This window comes from Saimiri boliviensis, chromosome 6 (genome assembly GCF_048565385.1).
Source record: "Saimiri boliviensis isolate mSaiBol1 chromosome 6, mSaiBol1.pri, whole genome shotgun sequence".
In the NCBI taxonomy this organism is placed as follows: domain Eukaryota; kingdom Metazoa; phylum Chordata; class Mammalia; order Primates; family Cebidae; genus Saimiri; species Saimiri boliviensis.
Genome location: NC_133454.1, coordinates 121,968,845 through 121,987,490, shown reverse-complemented (window position 1 = coordinate 121,987,490; position 18,646 = coordinate 121,968,845). Strand labels below are relative to the sequence as shown.

General features: G+C 49.6%; 1 protein-coding gene across 2 annotated transcripts in view; it reads left to right on the top strand.

The window, feature by feature from the left end:
* Positions 1–18,646, top strand: part of AHNAK (AHNAK nucleoprotein) — a 112,543-nt gene that overhangs the window by 33,711 nt on the left and 60,186 nt on the right. The window lies entirely within an intron of this gene.

Genomic DNA, 18,646 nt, shown 5'->3' with positions numbered 1-18,646 from the left:
CTGCTAATTTTTGTATTATTAGTAGAGATGGAGTTTCACCATGTTGGCCAGGCTGATCTCAAACTCCTGACCTCAAGTGATCCACCTGCCAAGCCCACCCAAAGTGCTGGGATTACAGGTGTGAGCCACCATGCCTGTCCAGGGTGCTGATCTTGTATAAGGTGTCTTTATGGTTTTTTCTAGTCCATTTTAGGGCTAAACATGAACAATTCTTCTGACAAAAGTCCCCTTTTGATTTCCAGCTCTGTTGACAATATGTGGGGTGGGGGAAGAGTGGTTCTAGTCACTGACTCCTAATGTTGATCCTTGCTGGCAGAGGGTGATTCCTTGTACTTGGACCAAGCCTGTCCCCCTTCCTCAGAGATGCCAGTGGAGCAGCTCTGTGCCTCTCTGGATCCCCCCAGAACAGAGATAAAATGGCTCCCAGCCCATCCTTCCCTCTCTAGCACCAGCTTGTCAGTGGGCTCTCCTGCCAGTGTGGGCTCTACCTGTCCTTGCCTGGATTTCAGACCTGCATTCCCTAGCCTTGTCCATTCTCACCTCAGCCAGCAGAGCCAGTGTTCCTGGGGGTTTTGGAGCTTAAGGGTGCCCGGTAATGTTGGAGAGAGAGATTGGGAGGGAAGCCCCTGATGCCCTGTGGCTTTTCTTTAGGAAACTGACCTACGGCTTCTTTTGTGAATTGGACAAGATGCTTAACCTCTTTAAAACTCAGTTTCATCACCCTTAAAATTGGGATAGCAGCATTGATAGGGCCAGAGTTCGCTCAGGTATTTGGGTTATGTATTGCATCACGGCATCACATTGAAGTGTGCAGCGTTTGTGTGACAGCCAGATACGTGCTTACAGAGAGCACACGAGTTGGCATAAAACCCTAGAGAGACAGGCATGAGCCCATCTTCTACAGAAACCTCCTGGTACACCAGGCTGCACACGGACACTCCGGGCGTGAGCAGACTCCTGCCCGATGGGTGGCACACGCACCCGCACACATCGCCGCCTGTCCTAACCGGGTCTGGGCCTGACCCTGGCTGCTGCCTTCACTCCCATCTCCTCCTGTTCCTTTCTCAACTCTGAGGCCAAGAGCAGAGTGGGGGCAAGTCAGGGTGTGTGTGCCGCTCGAGATGAGTAGCTCTGGTGTCTGGAGGGTGGGGTGAGTGAGCGACGGTGGGGTGCACTTGTGTGCACAGGAAAGAATGCTCATTAGGATGCTGGAAAGGTCCTCTGGGCAGAACTTCCCAGGTTGTCCAATGATGTGTCAATAAAAAATTTTTTTTAGCTTGAGGAAGAAGTGATGCAGGCTAGTGGTGGCCCCCAGCATCCATTCAATGAATGTTTTCTGAGCCCATGTGGCCAGATGTGTCCCAGCCCCACTGATCTCAGATTCCTCTTCTGAGGATCTCCACAGAGGAAGTGGCGTGATGGGTGTGAAAATCTGGAATGCCTTGAGCCCTGGCAACAAACCTGTGGAAATCATACGATCTCATTGGCTGGGACAGTCAGGGTGGTGGGCAGGATGGAGAAAGGACAAGGCAACTGGCCGTTCAGACTTGAGAGTTTTCTAGCCACCTTCTTCTCAATGCCAGGCTTGGGCTGGAGGCAGTGGTCACCGAACCGGAACGCTGCTTCCCACAGTGACGATTACCATGGCAGGCACGGCATGGGAGGAGGCACAGGGGCTTGTGTGGTGTGTAGAGGGCCCACCCTCCACCTGCCCATGCTTCTTACCCCTGGCCTTCCTGTTCTCCCTGATGCCCTCATCACTCTGCCCACCCCAGCCCTCCCTCAGTTCCTGATAGGGGTGGTCCAAGTTACCCCCTAAAGTCCTGCCTTGCAGGACCCAACCCAGCCTTGCAAGGTTTTATACTCTAAGGTCCTGGTTCCTGCGCTCGAGGGTGAGAGCAGTGTAGGGAGATTGGGAAGGGGCTGGGCTCTTCCCTGTTCTTTCCCAGAGTTCAGCAAGGAGCAATTGCAAGGACAATAGCCTCGCTTTAGGCAGCATGACGGTGTGCAGACAGTGGTGTGGTTAAGGGAGCATCTGGGAAAACAGAAGTATTTTGAAATATATGGTGGGCTCACAAATGGCAGGGGATATTGAACTGCTCCCTCCCTCCCTTTCTCCCTCCCTCCCTTCCTTTTTTTCCCCTCCCTCCCTCTCTCCCTCCCTCCCTTCCTCCCTCCCTTTCTCCTTTCCTTCCTTCCTGACAGGGTCTTGCTCTGTCACCCAGGCTGGAGTACAGCAGCACTATCTCAGCTTACTGCAACCTCCGCCTCCCAAACTCGACCATCCTGCCCAGCTAATTTTTATACTTTTCGTAGATAGGGGGTTTCACCATGTAGCCCAGGCTGGTCTCAAACTCATGAGCTCAATCAGTCATGCCCTCTTCGGCCTCCCAAGGTGCTGGGATTACAGGTGTGAGCCACCACACCTGGCCCAGAGTATAGTTTTCATAAATTCACACTCATTTCTCTATCTGTCAGGTTCCCTCTGGCAAACTTAGTTCCATTTGAAGATAGTTCAGTCAGAGAGACTTTAATAAAGAGACAGTTTGTGGAGTAGTGGGCAGGGGCAAAGGAGGCCACAGGGGGCAGTGAGACCCCCAGGGGCAGTGGAAAGCTGGTACTATCCCTGGTCCTGAAGGGTGTGAGGAAGAGGTGGTGTTCCTGAAATCCAGCGTGAGCAAGAGGTAGAGGAGGGAGCATCAGTGGGGGCCATAGCCACAGAGGACCAGCATCTGCCAGGACTGCCTGCCGCGTGAAGCAAGGAGGAATACCCCGACCCCTCTCTCCTCCTGCTGCTGTCCCGGCTGGAGGGCAAGGGAGCCCAGGTGTTGCAGGTGATCCACCTTCTGGGGTGCAGAGTGGGGCAGAGAAGCAGGAGCAGGGGTCTGAAGGTGCAGGGGACAGACAGAGCATGACCAGGGCAGCACCAGGCGCGGTGGCTCAGGCCTGTAATCCTAGCACTTTGGTGGATTGCCTGAGCTCAGGAATTTGAGACCAACCTGGGCAACATGGTGAAACGCCATCTCTACTAAAATACAAAATTAGCCAGGCGTGGTGGTGTGCACCTGTAATCCCAATTACTCGGGAGGCCAAGGCAGGAGAATTGCTTGAAACTGGGAGGTGGAGATTGCAGCCAGCTAAGATTGTGTCACTGCACTCCAGCCTGGGCAACAGAGCAAGTTTCCATCTCAGAAAAGCAAACAACAAAAACAAAAACAAAAACAAAAACACTAGCCCAGTGTAGCGCTTGCCTGGGTCTCAGCTACTCAGGAAGCCAAGGCACTTGAGCCTGGGAGGTGGTGGCTTCAGTGAGCCGAGATCGCACCACTGCACTCTAGCCTGGGTGACAGAGCGAGACTGTCTTCAAAGGAAAAAAAAAAAAAAAGAATAAAAAAGAATAACCAAGACAATGTCCTCATCCTCTTGCTTTTTCTGTTTGGTAAGTTTGAATTTTTATACATCGAGGTTTCTTAAACTAGCCACGGTTATATGAGATTTATTTAAGGTATGATCATAAAGAAATGCTCCGGTTTTCCCCTAAACAACCACACATACATCCCAATGGCTGTTCTGCTCTCAGTGTCACCTTGGGATGCTCCATACTTACTTCGGCTAAAAATCTACTGTTGGGCTGGACATGGTGGCTCATGCCTGTAATTCCAGCACTTTGGGAGACTGGGGTGGGTGGGTGACTTGAGGTCAGGAGTTTGAGACCAGCCTGGCCAATATGGCAATACCCCGTCACTACTAAAAAAAAAAAAATACAAAAATTAGCTGGGCATGGTGGCACATGCCTGTAATCCTAGCTACTCGGTGGCTGAGGCAGGAGAATCATTTGAATACAGGGCAAGACTCCATCTGAAAAAAAAAAGGGCTGGCCACAATGCCTTACACCTGTAATCCTAGCTCTCTGGGAGGTTGAGGAGGGTGGATCACAAGGTCAAGAGATCAAAACTATCCTGGCCAACATGGCGAAACATAGTCTCTACTAAATACAAAAATTAGCTCTGCTTGGTGGCGGGCGCCTGGAATCCCAGCTACTCGGGAGGCTGAGTCAGGAGAATGGCTTGAACCTGGCATGCGGAGGTTGCAGTGAGCCAAGATTGTGCCATTGCATTCCAGCCTGGGTGACAGAGCGAGATGCCATCTCAAAAAACAAAAACAAAACAAACAAACAAACAAACAAACAAAAAAAGGCTGGTTAATTAGGTGGATGCGCTGTTTTGGGTCAAAAGCAAGGCATGATTTTGTGTGTGACTAACTTTTCTGTGTGGTTGGGAAGTTGTCTCAAATGTTTTGAGCAAAGGCAGCACTGTTGAAATATTGCTATGTCTCCAGCATCTGAAAGCAAAAGGCACAGCACCCACGAGGACTTTGCAAGTTGTTAACATACATGTCCTGCTTCAGAGTGCCACCTTAGCTCTTGGGTATTTTGCATTAGCTGTGACATTAAGAAGCATTATGTGGGAGATGCAGCTAAGTGTCTGAGCTTTTTTTTTTTTTAAGTGTATTTATTTTGAATGCAAACCTACAGAGAAGTTACAAGAATAATACAATGAATATTCATATAGCTTTCACTTGGATTCACCAATTGCTAAAATTTACTTTGCTTTAATCTCTCTCTCTCTCTCTCTCTATATATATATATATGTATATATGTGTGTGTGTGTGTGTGTGTGTGTGTGTGTGTGTGTTTGTTTGAGAGAGTCTCACTCTATTGCCTAAGCTGGAATGAAGTGGTATGCTCTCAGCTCACTGTAACCTCCACCTTCCAGGCTCAAGCAATTCTCCTGCTTTAGCCTCCCAAGTAGCTGGGATTACAGGAGCCCACTACCATGCCCAGCTAAGTTTTGTATTTTTAGTAGAGATAGGATTTCACCATGTTGGCCAGGCTGGTCTTGAACCCCCGACCTCAGGTGATCCATGCCTCCCAAAGTGCTGGGATTACAGGCATGAGCCACTTCACCTGGCCCATATAGATGTTATAATTATCATTACTTTTGCTAAAACATTTGAGAGTAAAGTACAGACATCATGACCTTTTACTCATAAATACTTCAGCATGTATGGACATTATCTTATATAACTCCAATACAATAATTAAATTCAGGAAACAAAGCATTGACATATTATCTAAGGTATAGTTTATCTTTAAATTTCACCAATTGTCCCAGTAATGTCTTTTATTTTTTTGTGGGGGGTGGTGGACAAAGTCTCTCTCTCCAAGGCTGGAGTGCAGTAGCATGATCTCAGCTCACTGCAGCCTCTGCCTTCCAGGTTCCAGGGATTCTTGTACCTCAGCCTCCTGAGTAGCTGAGATTACAGGCGTGTGCCATCATACTTGGCTAATTTTTGTATTTTTTAGTAAAGATGGGGCCAGGCTGGTCTTGAACCTGGCCGCAAGGGACCCTCCTGCCTCTGCCTCCCAAAGCGCTGGGATTTGCCACCAATCCTGGCCACAATGTCTTTTTTTTTTCCTCTTTGGGCTTCAACCATTAATGACCTCACTTGATGTTTAGTTGTCCTGTTCTTTTCATTTCTTTAATCTGGAAGAGTTTCTCAGCTATTTGTTGTCATGCATGGCATTGATATTTTTGAAGTGTGTGGGACCGGTTTTGTAGAAATGTCCCTCAATCTGTATTTGTCTGATGGTGTTTCCTCATGGTTGGATTTAGGTTATGCATTTGGGGCAGGAATATCACAGAAATAATGTTGGGTCCGTTTTGGTGCCTTTTGTCAGGAGGTACATGATGGGTATGTTAATTTCAACTCCTTGGCTAAGTAGGAGATAAGTTTCTCCACTGTAACGTTGCCATTGGAATTAACAAGGAGACCCAAGTTTTCAAGAAGAAAGTCCAAGTTTGGGCAAGTTTATTTCACAAGCACACTTTAAGGGGTTGGTGGCACGCTTAGCCCTGGCGTGATCTCGGGCTGGGGTTTTTGAAAATGGAGTTCTGGCTTTGAGCTTTGCAGCACAGAGCAACTCTCTGTCTTTCCTCATGAGGACAAAGAATTCCGAATGAATGCCTGCCACGGGTGGGGAATGCCATGTGCTGTTTACTAGCCTCTGAATTGCCCTGTGGCGTCAGGCAGCCGCGAGTGCTTCCTAAGACTGAAGGCGCCCAGCAGAGGCAAAGCCATGGGCCACAGCAAATGTGTGGGGAGCATTTTGCTGAGGAGGGCGGTTTCATTTCCCTTTAAATGCCTCTGTTATTTTCCACCACAAGCTTGAGGCTTGGCCCTAACGGAAAAAATTCCCAGTAATGGGGCCAAGGATGGGAAAGGGTTACGAATGAAAAGACCTTCTCTTTGGACAAGGCGTTCTAGTCCAGAGTGCTGTATCTCTTGAGATCTCATACTGAGTTCTCAGCTCCGCCCAGGCAATCTGGCAGCTCCGGCATTTGCTGACCCTATCTTACAAACCAGAAAGGTGAAGCTCAAAGAAGAGAAGCGACTGTTCTCAACTCATAGAGTTGGGAAGAGGTGACCCAGCCAAAGTTGATCCAAGCTTTCTGATTATTATTATTATTATTTGTCTTCTCTGTGATGTCTGAAGAAGCTATAACTTTTTTTCTGGGGGAATTTTTTTTTTTTTTGGGACAGAGTCTCTGTCGCCCAGGCTGTAGTGCAGTGGTGTGATCTCGGCTCACTGCAACCTTTGCCTCCTGGGTTCAGGCCATTCTTTTGCTCCCTCCCGGGAGCGGGGGACCACCAGGTTGCTTAAGGAGGGGTGGACTGGCCCAGGTTGGAAACATAGCAGGTCAAAACTCCCCTGCTGATCAATAGTGGGATCACGCCTGTGAACAGTCACTGCACTCCAGCCTGAGCAACACAGCAAGACCCCATCTCTTTAAACAAAACAAAACAAAACAAAACAATGAAACAAATTATAAACTCCAATTATTATTATTATTATTATTATTTTTTTTTTGGAGACAGAGTTTCCCTCTTGTTACCCAGGCTGGAGTGCAATGGCGCGATCTCGGCTCACCACAACCTCCGCCTCCTGGGTTCAGGCAATTCTCCTGCCTCAGCCTCCTGAGTGGGTGGGATTACAGGCACGCGCCACCATGCCCAGCTAATTTTTAGTATTTTTAGTAGAGACGGGGTTTCACCATGTTGACCAGGATGGTCTCGATCTCTTGACCTCGTGATCCACCCGCCTCGGCCTCCCAAAGTGCTGGGATTACAGGCTTGAGCCACCGCGCCCGGCCAAACTCCAATTATTAAGTGCAAAGCTGCTTTCTTCAATGAAACTACCATCTAGCAGGGGAATAATAATAATAATAACAGCTAACACTTCTGCTGTTTCCTAGCAGTGTGACCTTGGGCAAGTTATCAAACCTCTGTGCCTTACTTTGCTTGCCTGCTTGCTTTCCTTCTTTCCTTTCTTCCTCCCTCCCTCCTGCCTTTCTTTCTTTCTTTCTTTTCTTTTCTTTCTTTTTTTTTTTTTTTAAATATAGAGACCATGTTTCACCATGTTAGTCAGGCTGGTCTTCAACTCCCAACCTCAGGTGATCCGCCCGCCTCGGCCTCCAAAGTGCTTGGACCACAGGCGTGAGCCACCATACCCGGTCTCTTTTTTTTTTTTTGATGGAGTCTCACTCTGTTGCCCAGCCTGGAGTGCAGTGATATGATCTCTGTTCACTGCAACCTCTGCCTCCCAGGTTCAAGCAGTTCTCCTGCCTCAGCTTCCTGAGTAGCTGGGACTACAGGTTTGCACCACCACATCCAGCTAATTTTTGTATTTTTAGTAGAGACGGGGTTTTGCCATATTGGCTAGTCTGGTCTCAAACTCCTGAACTCAAGAGACCCACCTGCCTCAGCCTCCCAAAGTGCTAGGATTGCAGGTGTGAGCTGGCATCCCCTACCCTGTTTTTTAAATCTATAGAATAGGGATGACAGGGTACTTCTCTCAAGGCTTTGCGGGGAGGATGATTTAAATTACCATGATGCGGTCAGCATATAGTAAATACTGTGTTAGCTATTCCTACATATTCTTAGTTTGAGTGAGGCATTGTGTATGCATTTTACATGCTTTATCTCTTTTCATTTCCACAACTGCATGAGGTGGGATTAATTTTCTCATTTAATAGACAAACTGAGGCTCAGCGAGGTTAAGATGATGTCCATGACCACACAGCTAGCAAATAGCAGAGTCAGGATTCACACTGGGGTCTGTGCTGACTGAAAAGCCCATTTTTTAAAATTTTTTTGACAGAGTCTCACTCTGTTGCTCAGGCTGGAGTGCAATGGCGCAATCTCAGCTCACTGCAACAACCTCCACCTCCCGGGTTCAAGCGATTTTCCTGCTTCAACCTCCTGAGTAGCTGGGATTGCAGGCGAGCACCACCACGTCCGGCTAATTTTTGTATTTTTGATATAGACGGGGTTTCACCATGTTGGTCAGGCTGGTCTCGAACTCCTGACCTCATGATCCGCCCGCCTCAGCCTCTCAAAGTGTTGGGATGACAGGCGTGAGCCACCGTTCCCAGCCCCAAGCCCATGCTTTTAATAGCATTCTGCTTGCTTTGGTACCAGGAAGATTGTTAATAACAGCGTATTAACTGTTGCAAGGTTTGGAGAGGAGTATGGGGAGGGCATTCAGGGGAATAAAAGTGTGGAAGCAGAGATGTGTGTATGGGACGTTCAGCAGGGCCAGGCCAGGGAGCAAGAGAAGGGGGTGAACTCAGAAAGAAATCTGAGACCCAGGCAGCTTGACTGGTTTCAGGTCCAGCCCTGAAAGGAAAAGACTGGGACATACATCCATTTTCCCATTTTGGGGAGGAGGGGGTAGGGTTTAAGGTTCAGGCCCAACCTCCTGGCTGCTGTCAGTCCCTCCTGAGGCTCTCCTGTCCCGGCCCACCCTGGGTCCTTCCCTTACTGAGTCTTTACTCTTCCACTATAATAACAAGGGAGAAACTATCATCAAATCATTTGCTTTTTTTTTTTTTTTTCTTTTGAGACAGAGTTTCGCTCTTGTTACCCAGGCTGGAGTGCAATGGCGCGATCTCGGCTCACTGCAACCTCCGCCTCCTGGGTTCAGGCAATTCTCCTGCCTCAGCCTCCTGAGTAGCTGGGATTACAGGCACGTGCCACCATGGCCAGCTAATTTTTTGTATTTTTAGTAGAGACGGGGTTTCACCATGTTGACCAGGACGGTCTTGATCTCTTGACCTCGTGATCCACCCGCCTCGGCCTCCCAAAGTGCTGGGATTACAGGCTTGAGCCACCGCACCCGGCCGTATCATTTGCATTGTAATGAGCCCCACTGGCTTGTCCCAGACCATTGGGTCCATGCAGCCTGGAAGCCCCCACCGCTCGCTAAGCCCAAGGCTTCCCGCTGCTGCACAACCCCCTGGCCAGCTGGAGCCCTGTGGGGCTGAGCCTCCTGTCCCAGGAGAACCTGGAAATGCAAGGGGGCTCCAGGGAGGAGTTTTGGGTGGAAAAATATTGTTACCGACCCTGACAGTTTCCCCTTGTATCTCTTCACCTGCCGGCCCTGCTTGGCTCCTGGGTGAGGCTGATTTTAGCCCTAAGTGAGAACTTGCCAACAATCCCTGGTGTGATTAGAAGGACTGCAGGCTTCCTGGCTCCCTGGGTGGGATGGAGCAGCTACCCCCACCTGGCAAACCCCAACACCTGCCCAACGGGAAGGAACTTGGCTGTCCTCAAGATCAGACCACTTGCTTTTTCTTTTGAGATGGTGTCTCCCTCTGTCGCCCAAGTTGCAGTGCGGTGGCTCACTGCAACCTCTGCCTTCCAGGTTCAAGCAATTCTCTGCCTCAGCCTCCTGAGTAGCTGGGATTACAGGCCTGCGCCATCACGCCTGTATTTTTAGTAGAGTCAGGGTTTCACCATGCTGGCCAGGCTGGTCTTGATTTCCTGATCTTGTGATCCACCCACCTCGGCCTTCCAAAGTGCTGGGGTTACAGGCGTGAGCCACTGAGCCCAGCCACTTGCTCTTTTTTTGTTTTAATTTATTTACTTATTATTATTTATTTACTTTTAGAGAGAGTCTCGCTCTGTTGCCCAGGCTGGAGTGCTGTGGTATAATCATGGCTCATGACAGCCTCGACCTCCTGGGCTCAAGCCATCCTCCTACCTCAGCCTACCAAGTATCTGGGGCTACCGGTGTGCCCATGCCTAGCTCGTCAACCACATCCGCCCCATCCCTGCTCTTCTTTTCCTTGCAGAGACAGGGGATCTTGTCTGGAACTCATGGGCTCCAGCGATCCTCTTGCCTTGGCCTGCCAAAGTGCTGGGATTACAGACATGAGCCACCACGCCCGGCCTCGACCGCTTGCTTTTCATTCTGGAGATTATGGGGAGCGGGGGCGGGGGGGGGAGCGGGGAAGAAGAAAGCAACTTGTCTCGAGAGAGCATCCTCGGCCACGCCCCCTTCGGCCGAATTGCCGATCGCCCGGCGGTGTTTGGGCCCCGTGACCCGTTGCTAGGCAGATTTTTATCACCTGGGAATGCGGCCGAGCAGGCTGGAAAGAAGACCCTGGGGGCCGACGAGAAGCTGCTGGGGCCAGGTTTACACCTCCCAAGGGGTAGCCACGGGACCTCACCCCTTACCCTCGTGGGTCCCTAATCCCCAAACAGTGCATCATTCATTGAGCACGGTCCGCTTTATCCAGACTTCCTTCAAATGACAGCTTTGTACCCTGAGAAACTCAGGTTCTGGAGAGTCAGCCTCCTATATTATGTTACTGCTTTTGAACGTTTACATTTAAAAAGAGAGCTTTTGGACCCTGAGGGATGGGTCTCTCCCGTGGTTGTTTCAGGAATATCAGCAGGCCAGCTTAGGGCATTTTGGGACAGCAGAGCCTTTTACAAACGTCCTCACAAACCGCCTTGCTTTCTCCTCTAGGAGCTCCTGACACGTCCTCTGGATGCTGGGCTGCAGGGTGCAGGGTAGGGACTGGGGCACGGTAGGGGCGGGGCAGGGGCACTGGACCCCTACCTGGAGGAGTTTTGGCCTTAGGGTTTCCAGCCCCAGCCAGGTGAAAGGGGAGGCTTTTGACAACCTTGGGCCTTTCCAGCCAGCGTGGTGTGGCCTGGGTTTGTGTGTTTACCTGGGTGTGTCCTCTGCTCAAGGGCACGTGGCTGCCAGCCACGCCTCTGTCCTCTGACTCTGGTGGCCAGGCAGTGGGGAGGGCTGGAATGTGAACTGGCAGGCAAGAATAATGCCAGGGCATTTTCTATTTGTAAGATTGCAAGCTCGGCTCACAACTTGAATTTCAAGTGGGCCCTTTAGGCAGATAGGGAAGTCAGATGAGAGAGTGGAGGCAGCCAGTGGGGATTGTCTAAATTCTTAGAAAATAAATTCTAGGAATTTAGCTGCAGGAGGGAGGAGCCCCAGGTGGGAGAAGCACTGGGTGCATTTGCTGGGAGGTCTGGCAGGGAGGGTGGCTTTCTGTCCTTCACTCTATTTGAACACCATGTTTTTCCAAAAATTACTTGTCTCCTGAATCATATCTAAGAGGCTAATTAACGCTTTCTTTCTTTCTTTTTTTTTTTTTTTGAGACAGAGTCTCGCTCTGTTGCCCAGGCTGGAGTACAGTGAGGCAATCTCGGCTCAGTGCAACCTCTGCCTTCTGGGTTCAAGGGATTCTCCTGCCTCAGCCCCTGAGTAGCTGGGATTACAAGTGTGAGCCACCATTCCCAGCCTAAGAGACTAACAAATGCATTGAGGCAGGGCCTTTTTCCTTTCTTTCTTTCTTTTTTTTTTTTTGAGACACAGTCCTGCTCTGTTGCCCAGGCTTAAGTGCAATGGCGCGATCTCAGCTCACTGCAACCTCTGTCTCCTGGGTTCAAGCAATTCTCCTGCCTCAGCCTCCCGAGCAGCTGGGACTACAGGCGTGTGCCATCATGCCCAGCTAATTTTTGTATTTTTAGTAGAGACGGGGTTTCACCTTGTTGACCAGGATGATCTGGGACTCCTGACCTCATGATCTACCTGCCTTGGCCTCTTGTAATACCAAAGTGCTGGGATTACAAATGTGAGCCACCGTGCCTGGCCTAAGACACTAATGAATGCTTTGAGGCAGGGACTTTTTTTTTTTTTTTGAGACGGAGTTTCGCTCTTGTTACCCAGGCTGGGGTGCAATGGCGCGATCTCGGCTCACCGCAACCTCCGCCTCCTGGGTTCAGGCAATTCTCCTACCTCAGCCTCCTGAGTAGCTGGGATTACAGGCACGAGCCACCATGCCCAGCTAATTTTTTGTATTTTTAGTAGAGATGGGGTTTCACCATGTTGACCAGGATGGTCTCGATCTATCGACCTTGTGATCCACCCACCTCGGCCTCCCAAAGTGCTAGGATTACAGGCTTGAGCCACCGCGCCCGGCCGGGACTTTTTTTTTTTGAGATAGAGTCTTGCTCTTTTGCCCAGGCTGGAGTACAGTGGCACAATCTCAGCTCACCGCAACCACTGCCTCCTGGGTTCAAGTGATTCTCCTGCTTCAGCCTCTCAAGTAGCTGGGATTACAGGTGCCTGCCATCATGCCCAGCTAATTTTTGTATTTTTAGTAGAGATGGGGTTTCACCATGTTGGCCAGGCTGGTCTTGAACTCCTGACCTCAGGTGATATGCCTGCTTTGGCCTCTCAATGTGCAGAGATTACAGGCATGAACCACTGCACCCAGGCTTGAGGCAGGGACTTTTTAAAAAAATTATTATTTTTAACTGAAATGCTGTCCTCTTTTTTTTTTTTTTTTTGAGACAGAGTTTCGCTCTTGTTACCCAGGCTCAGCTCACTGCAACCTCCGCCTCCTGGATTCAGGCAATTCTCCTGCCTCAGCCTCCTGAGTAGCTGGGATTACAGGCACACCCCACCATGCCCAGCTAATTTTTTGTGTTTTTAGTAGAGACGGGGTTTCACCATGTTGACCAGGATGGTCTCGATCTCTTGACCTTGTGATCCACTCGCCTCGGCCTCCCAAAGTGCTGGGATTACAGGCTTGAGCCACCGCACCCGGCCCCAATGCTGTCCTCTTATGAAGGAAAACCACTTCCTCTAAATACTGATTTTGGTGACTGCTCTTTGTTTGAAGTAATTATTGTGTCTAAAAAGGGAAAATTACATGTTACTGTTTATCAAAAGGAAATAAACACCTTGGATTAATTAGGTTCTTGCCACAGGACCTTTCTGACAACCGAGGTAAAAAGGCTGCTCTGGATGTTCTGCAAACACTCCCTTTCGTTGTTGTTGTTTTTTTTTTGAGCCGAAGTCCTACTCTGTTGCCCAGGCTGGAGGGCAATTGTGTGGTCTCGGCTCACTGTGATCTTTGCCTCCTGGATTCAAGCAATTCTGCTGCCTCAGCCTCCTGAGTAGCTGGGACTACAGGTGCACGCCACCAGGCCTGGCTAATTTTTGTATTTTTAGTAGAGATGGGGTTTCACCATGTTGACCAGGCTGGTCTCGAACTCCTGACCTTGTGATCCACCTGCCTCGGCCTCCCAAAGTGCTGGGATTACAGGCGTGAGCCACTGCACCCGGCCCACTGTCGTTGTTTTACAGTTTCCAAAGGGGAAGTGGTCAGATTCTGTGTGTGTGCTGAGGCTTACTTGCCACGTTCTGGTTATGTAATCGTGGAGAACCTTTGATTGGGCTTTGCTGGTGGCAGAAATAGGGACAGGAAAAAACATGGGAGTCAGGGTGTGTCCCCCACTCACTCTACTCTGACATGGGTTGGAATACTGTTGATTGTTTTATATTTATGAGCAGTTGCTGAACTCTCTCGGAATATGGAGATTTAAAAATTGAACAGAAATGCTTTAGTAAGTCAGCCTGAGCTGTACTGTACGTAGGTTCACACAGGGAAGAAAGGTCTTGGAGGTGGTTCTGAACACTGCATGTCTCAGCCTCTTCATACTCCAGCCAAGGTCCAGGGAGCACCTGGTGGTCTCCCTGCTTCTGACTGTCAACCTCTGCAGCCTCAAGCTGGCCTCTCCAGCCACACTCAGCTCTTGCAGCACTCTTTTTTTTTTTTTTTTTTGAGACGGAATTTCGCTCTCGTTACCCAGGCTGGAGTGCAATGGCGCGATCTCGGCTCACCGCAACCTCTGCCTCCTGGGTTCAGGCAATTCTCCTGCCTCAGCCTCCTGAGTAGCTGGGGTTACAGGCACGCACCACTATGCCCAGCTAATTTTTTGTATTTTTAGTAGAGATGGGGTTTCACCATGTTGACCAGGATGGTCTCGATCTCTTGACCTCGTGATCCACCCACCTTGGCCTCCCAAAGTGCTAGGATTACAGGCTTGAGCCACCATGCCCGGCTCTTGCAGCACTCTTAACATACTCTTCTCTCTCCAGCACCCTGGCTTTCAAGCAGGCTTGTCTTCCTCATCCTTTGGGTTTCAGCTGAGGGACCATTTCCTCCTGGAAAGCCATCCTGGATACTCCCTATCTTCTCCAGCTATCCCATGCATTCATGTTGCTCTGTACATTTTTGTTTTTAGCACTATTTATATGAAAATAATATCAGTGATCAAGCCAGGCATGGTGGTGGCTTATGCCTGTAATCCCAGCACTTTGGGAGGCTGAGGTGGGTGGATCACAAGGTCAGGAGTTTGAGACCAGCCTTGCCAACATGGTGCAACCCTGTCTCCACTAAAATACAAAAATTAGCTGGGCATGGTGGCACGTGCCTGCAGTCCCCGCTACTCAGGAAGCTGAGGCAGGAGAATCACTTGAACCCAGGAGGCGGAGGTTGCAGTGAGCCAAGATCATGCCACTGAACTTCAGCCTGGGCAACAAGAGCAAAACTAAAAAAAAAAAAAAAAAAAAAAAAAAAAAAAAAAAAAAAAAAAAAAAATTCAGTGACCAATGGCTTGTCTGTCTGCCCCCCACTCCGGACCGTCAGCTCTATGAGTGAGATACGGGGTGCTTGTCCACCATTATGTCTCCAGCACACTGCCAGGCACGTGGCACATGGCAGAAACTTGATAAGCCATCTTATCACTATCCGATCACTTTATACACTTCCCCTCAGCAATGTGCGCTCCAATTTTCCCTCTGTCAATTACTGCTTAGTTTCTTGGTCTCCCAGGTCTTAGCCTATAGGTAGGGTAAAAGCAAACAAAAGTTAAAGAACAAAACAAAATAAACATTCTCTAACTGTTACTGAAGTTTTGCACTTTGGCTGCTTTCCTTGAGCTGCTGATGAGTGTGAATTCAGCTAAAGGATGGAGATTCTGTGCCCTGTTGGCTGACAAACTCCTCAAATCCAGCCCCCAGCACTGCCCTACCAGGGTGGGAAAGGAGGCAGAGGAAAAGCTTGGAGACTCCGAAGTCGAGGAGCTGAAGTCCAAGAAAGGTGGGGTGGCAATAGCAGTAAAAAGGATGCTGTTTGGGGCAGGTAGATGATAGCTTAGAAGAAAAGTTGGCCGCGGGCAGTGGCTCACGCCTATAATCCCAGCACTTTGGGAGGCAGAGGTGGTCAGATCATGAGGTCAGATCACAAGACCAGCCTGGCCAACATGGTGAAATCCCATCTCTACTAAAAATACAAAAATTAGCCAGGTGTGGTGGCACATGCCTGTAATCCCAGCTACTCTGGAGGCTGAGGCAGGAGAATTGCATGAACTCAGGATGTGGAGGTTGCAGTGAGCTGAGATCGTACCACTGCACTCCGACCTGGGTGACAAAGCAAGATTCCATCTCAAAAAAAAAAAAAAAGAAAAAAAAGTTGAGGAAGAGGGAGTGGAGGAGTGCTTGGTGCTCGGGTGTCGAAAAGGAGAAGACACCCCAAATCTGCCCAGTTTGGTCAGAAACCGGTGGCTGGCATCTGAAACGTCACTCATTGCTTAAGTCTAGGAGGTGTGGCTTTTGATTATTCTTTTGTTCTCCTTCCCTGCCTTCCCAGAGAAGTTCTGACCTGGAAAGCCTAGCTGGGAGGTGGAGAGTTGTGATTTCCACCTGCAGCAAGGCGGGGCTGGTTTTGTCTTTGCAGCTAACTGCCCCATGCCCTCTGTCTGGCCCACCGTTTTTTTTTTTGAGTCTGGCAGACACAGTGACAATGGCTCCTTGGCCAGCGCCCAGCGCTGCAGAATGAGACAAAGCCCTGTGTATTTGCTGGGCAGCACTTGGCAGTGACATACTGACATGTGAGCACAGGAGAGTATTTGTGGCATCTGGAGAGCAAAGCGCTCGCATCATGCTGGGGTTTGGCAAATGCATTTATTTTGCTCAGGTTTTGGCAATATTCTTCTGGAATGTAGAATTTTAGGCACTGAGACCAGAAATCCCTTGGGACAGCAGGTATAGAACTGTATTTTTTTTTTTTGGACAGGGTGTTACTCTGACTCCTAGGCTGGACAACAGTGGTGCCATCTGCCACTCCGCCTTCTGGCTCAAGCAATCCTCCCACCTTAACCTCCCAAGTGCCACGACGCCTGGCTAATTTGTCTTGTGTTTTTGATTTTTTTTTTTTGGTAGAGATGGTGTTTCACTATGTTGCCTAGGCTGGTCTCAAACTCCTGGGCTTAAGCAATTTTCCTGCCTCAGCCTCTCAAAGTGCTAGGACTACAGGTGTGAGCCACCGCGCCCTGCTGGAATTTTTCTTTTGGAGACAGAGTTTTGCTCTTGTTGTCCAGGCTGGAGTGCAATGGCACAATCTTGGCTCACCACAATCTCTGTCTCCCGGGTTCAGATTCAAGAGATTCTCCTGCCTCAGCCTTCCAAGTAGCTGGGATTACAGGCATGTGTCACCACCACACCTGGCTAATTTTTGTATTTTTGGTAGAGACAGGGTTTCTCCATGTTGATCAGGCTGGTCTCGAATTCCTGACCTTGTGATCCTCTCGCTTTGGCCTCCCAAAGTGCTGGGATTACAGGTGTGAGCCACTGTGCCCGACTTAGAATTGTATGTTTTAATGTGATACAGTATGTCTGAGCAATGTTCACATCCAGGTGTTAAAGGGAAAAGGACTTGACAGTGAGCTTTCCCAGCTCAGCGTGGCCTTGTCCAAACCTCAGCTGACATACCGGCTTCTGCTGGTTCCTTGTCCACAGAGAGTAAGCTCTTCCCGGCCAAAGGTGAGATGAAAGGATTATTTACCATGTAAAGTGGTGAGGCAGAAAGCTCCCAGTTTGTTCCCTTAGCTCAAAGTGGAAAAAAAAAAAAAAGATTTTGAGGTAGTTCTTTTTTTTTTTGAGATGGAGTTTCACCCTTATTGCCCAAGCTGGAGTGCAGTGGTGTGATCTCGGCTCACTGCAACCTCCGCCTTTCAGGTTCAAGCAATTCTTCTGCCTTGGCCTCCCGAGTAGAGTAGCTGAGATTACAGGCATATGCCACCACGCACGGCTAATTTTGTATTTTTAATAGAGATGGGGTTTTGTTGGTCAGACTGGTCTTAAACTCCCGACCTCAGGTGATCCACCCACCTCAGCCTCCCAAAGTGCTGGGATTGCAGGTGTGAGCCACTGTGCCTGGCCAAGGTGGATGATTCTTTAGCTTGATTTCTGGTATGGTCAACTGGGCTCAGCAGTTGAAAACCCACTTGGATTTTTTAAGTCATTGGGGGAGGTTGGGGAGGTTCAGAGCCACAGAACACACCCTGTGTATGTCACCATCTGGCTCTCTGAGGGACAGCACGTAGGTTTGGCAGGAACAGGTTCAAACCTGATTCTGATCGTTAACAAAGCCCGTCTTCTCTAGCACAAATGACTCTCTGGGCCAATCAGATTACCCCAGCCTTTTAGCACCCGTGTGAACTGGCATAGCTGGGAAGCTGGCTAGGCTGGGCTCTGGTGGGGCAGCCAGGTACCTTTATAGTCTGATTTGAAGGCCTCAGGTCAGGCTGCCCTAGCCTGAAATATCATCCCTACTGGCTTGTCAAGGATGTCTGAGTTTCACCATTATTGAGTCATTCCTCTGTGTTTCCTTGTGACCGTAGGTTGGTCTGGAATACAGGATCTGTAACCTTCCTACCTTAAATTGCGTGGATACGGTTAGACTATGTTTAATCTCTTGGGTAAGCCACAAATTCAGTTCCACGTTTTCATGCCAAGCCTGTCTTGAAGCACTCTACCTGCCCTCTTCCCTATTCTATTCAGCTTAGACCAGAAGCAAGCCGGAGCCAGGAAGTCTGATGCAGGGGACAGAGGAGCAGAGGACTGGGAAGAGGGCACTGAGGACCAGCAGGCTCTCCTGCCTGGCTTCTGGCTTTCCAGCACAGAAAGGCTTGGCTGAGCCTTGGTCTGGTGCCAGATGATGCCCAAAGGGAGATGTACTCTCCCCATTTTGGCCCAGATGGAGCACAGTTAGCTTTTACGTGGACTTCCTTTCACTTCCTCACTTTCCCCTCACCAGCTATCCTCTGTCCTCCCACCACTGCACTCTCAGCCATCAGCACTGTAAGTGGCCTCGTGCCAGAAGGGAACTCTCATTGGCATCCTGGAGGAGCCAGGAGCTCCTAAGTCCCACCAGCACTTGGCCACACCTCTTCCCCTTTCACGGCTTGGTTCACAGTCTCCAGGAAGTGGAGGAGTGGCACAGGAGTGGCGCAGCTGCCGACAGCTGGGTTTTTTTTTGTTTTTGTTTTTGTTTTGTTTTGTTTTGTTTTGAGACGGAATCCGGCTCTGTTGCCCAGGCTGGAGTGCAGTGGCACAATCTTGGCTCACTGGAACCTTCAC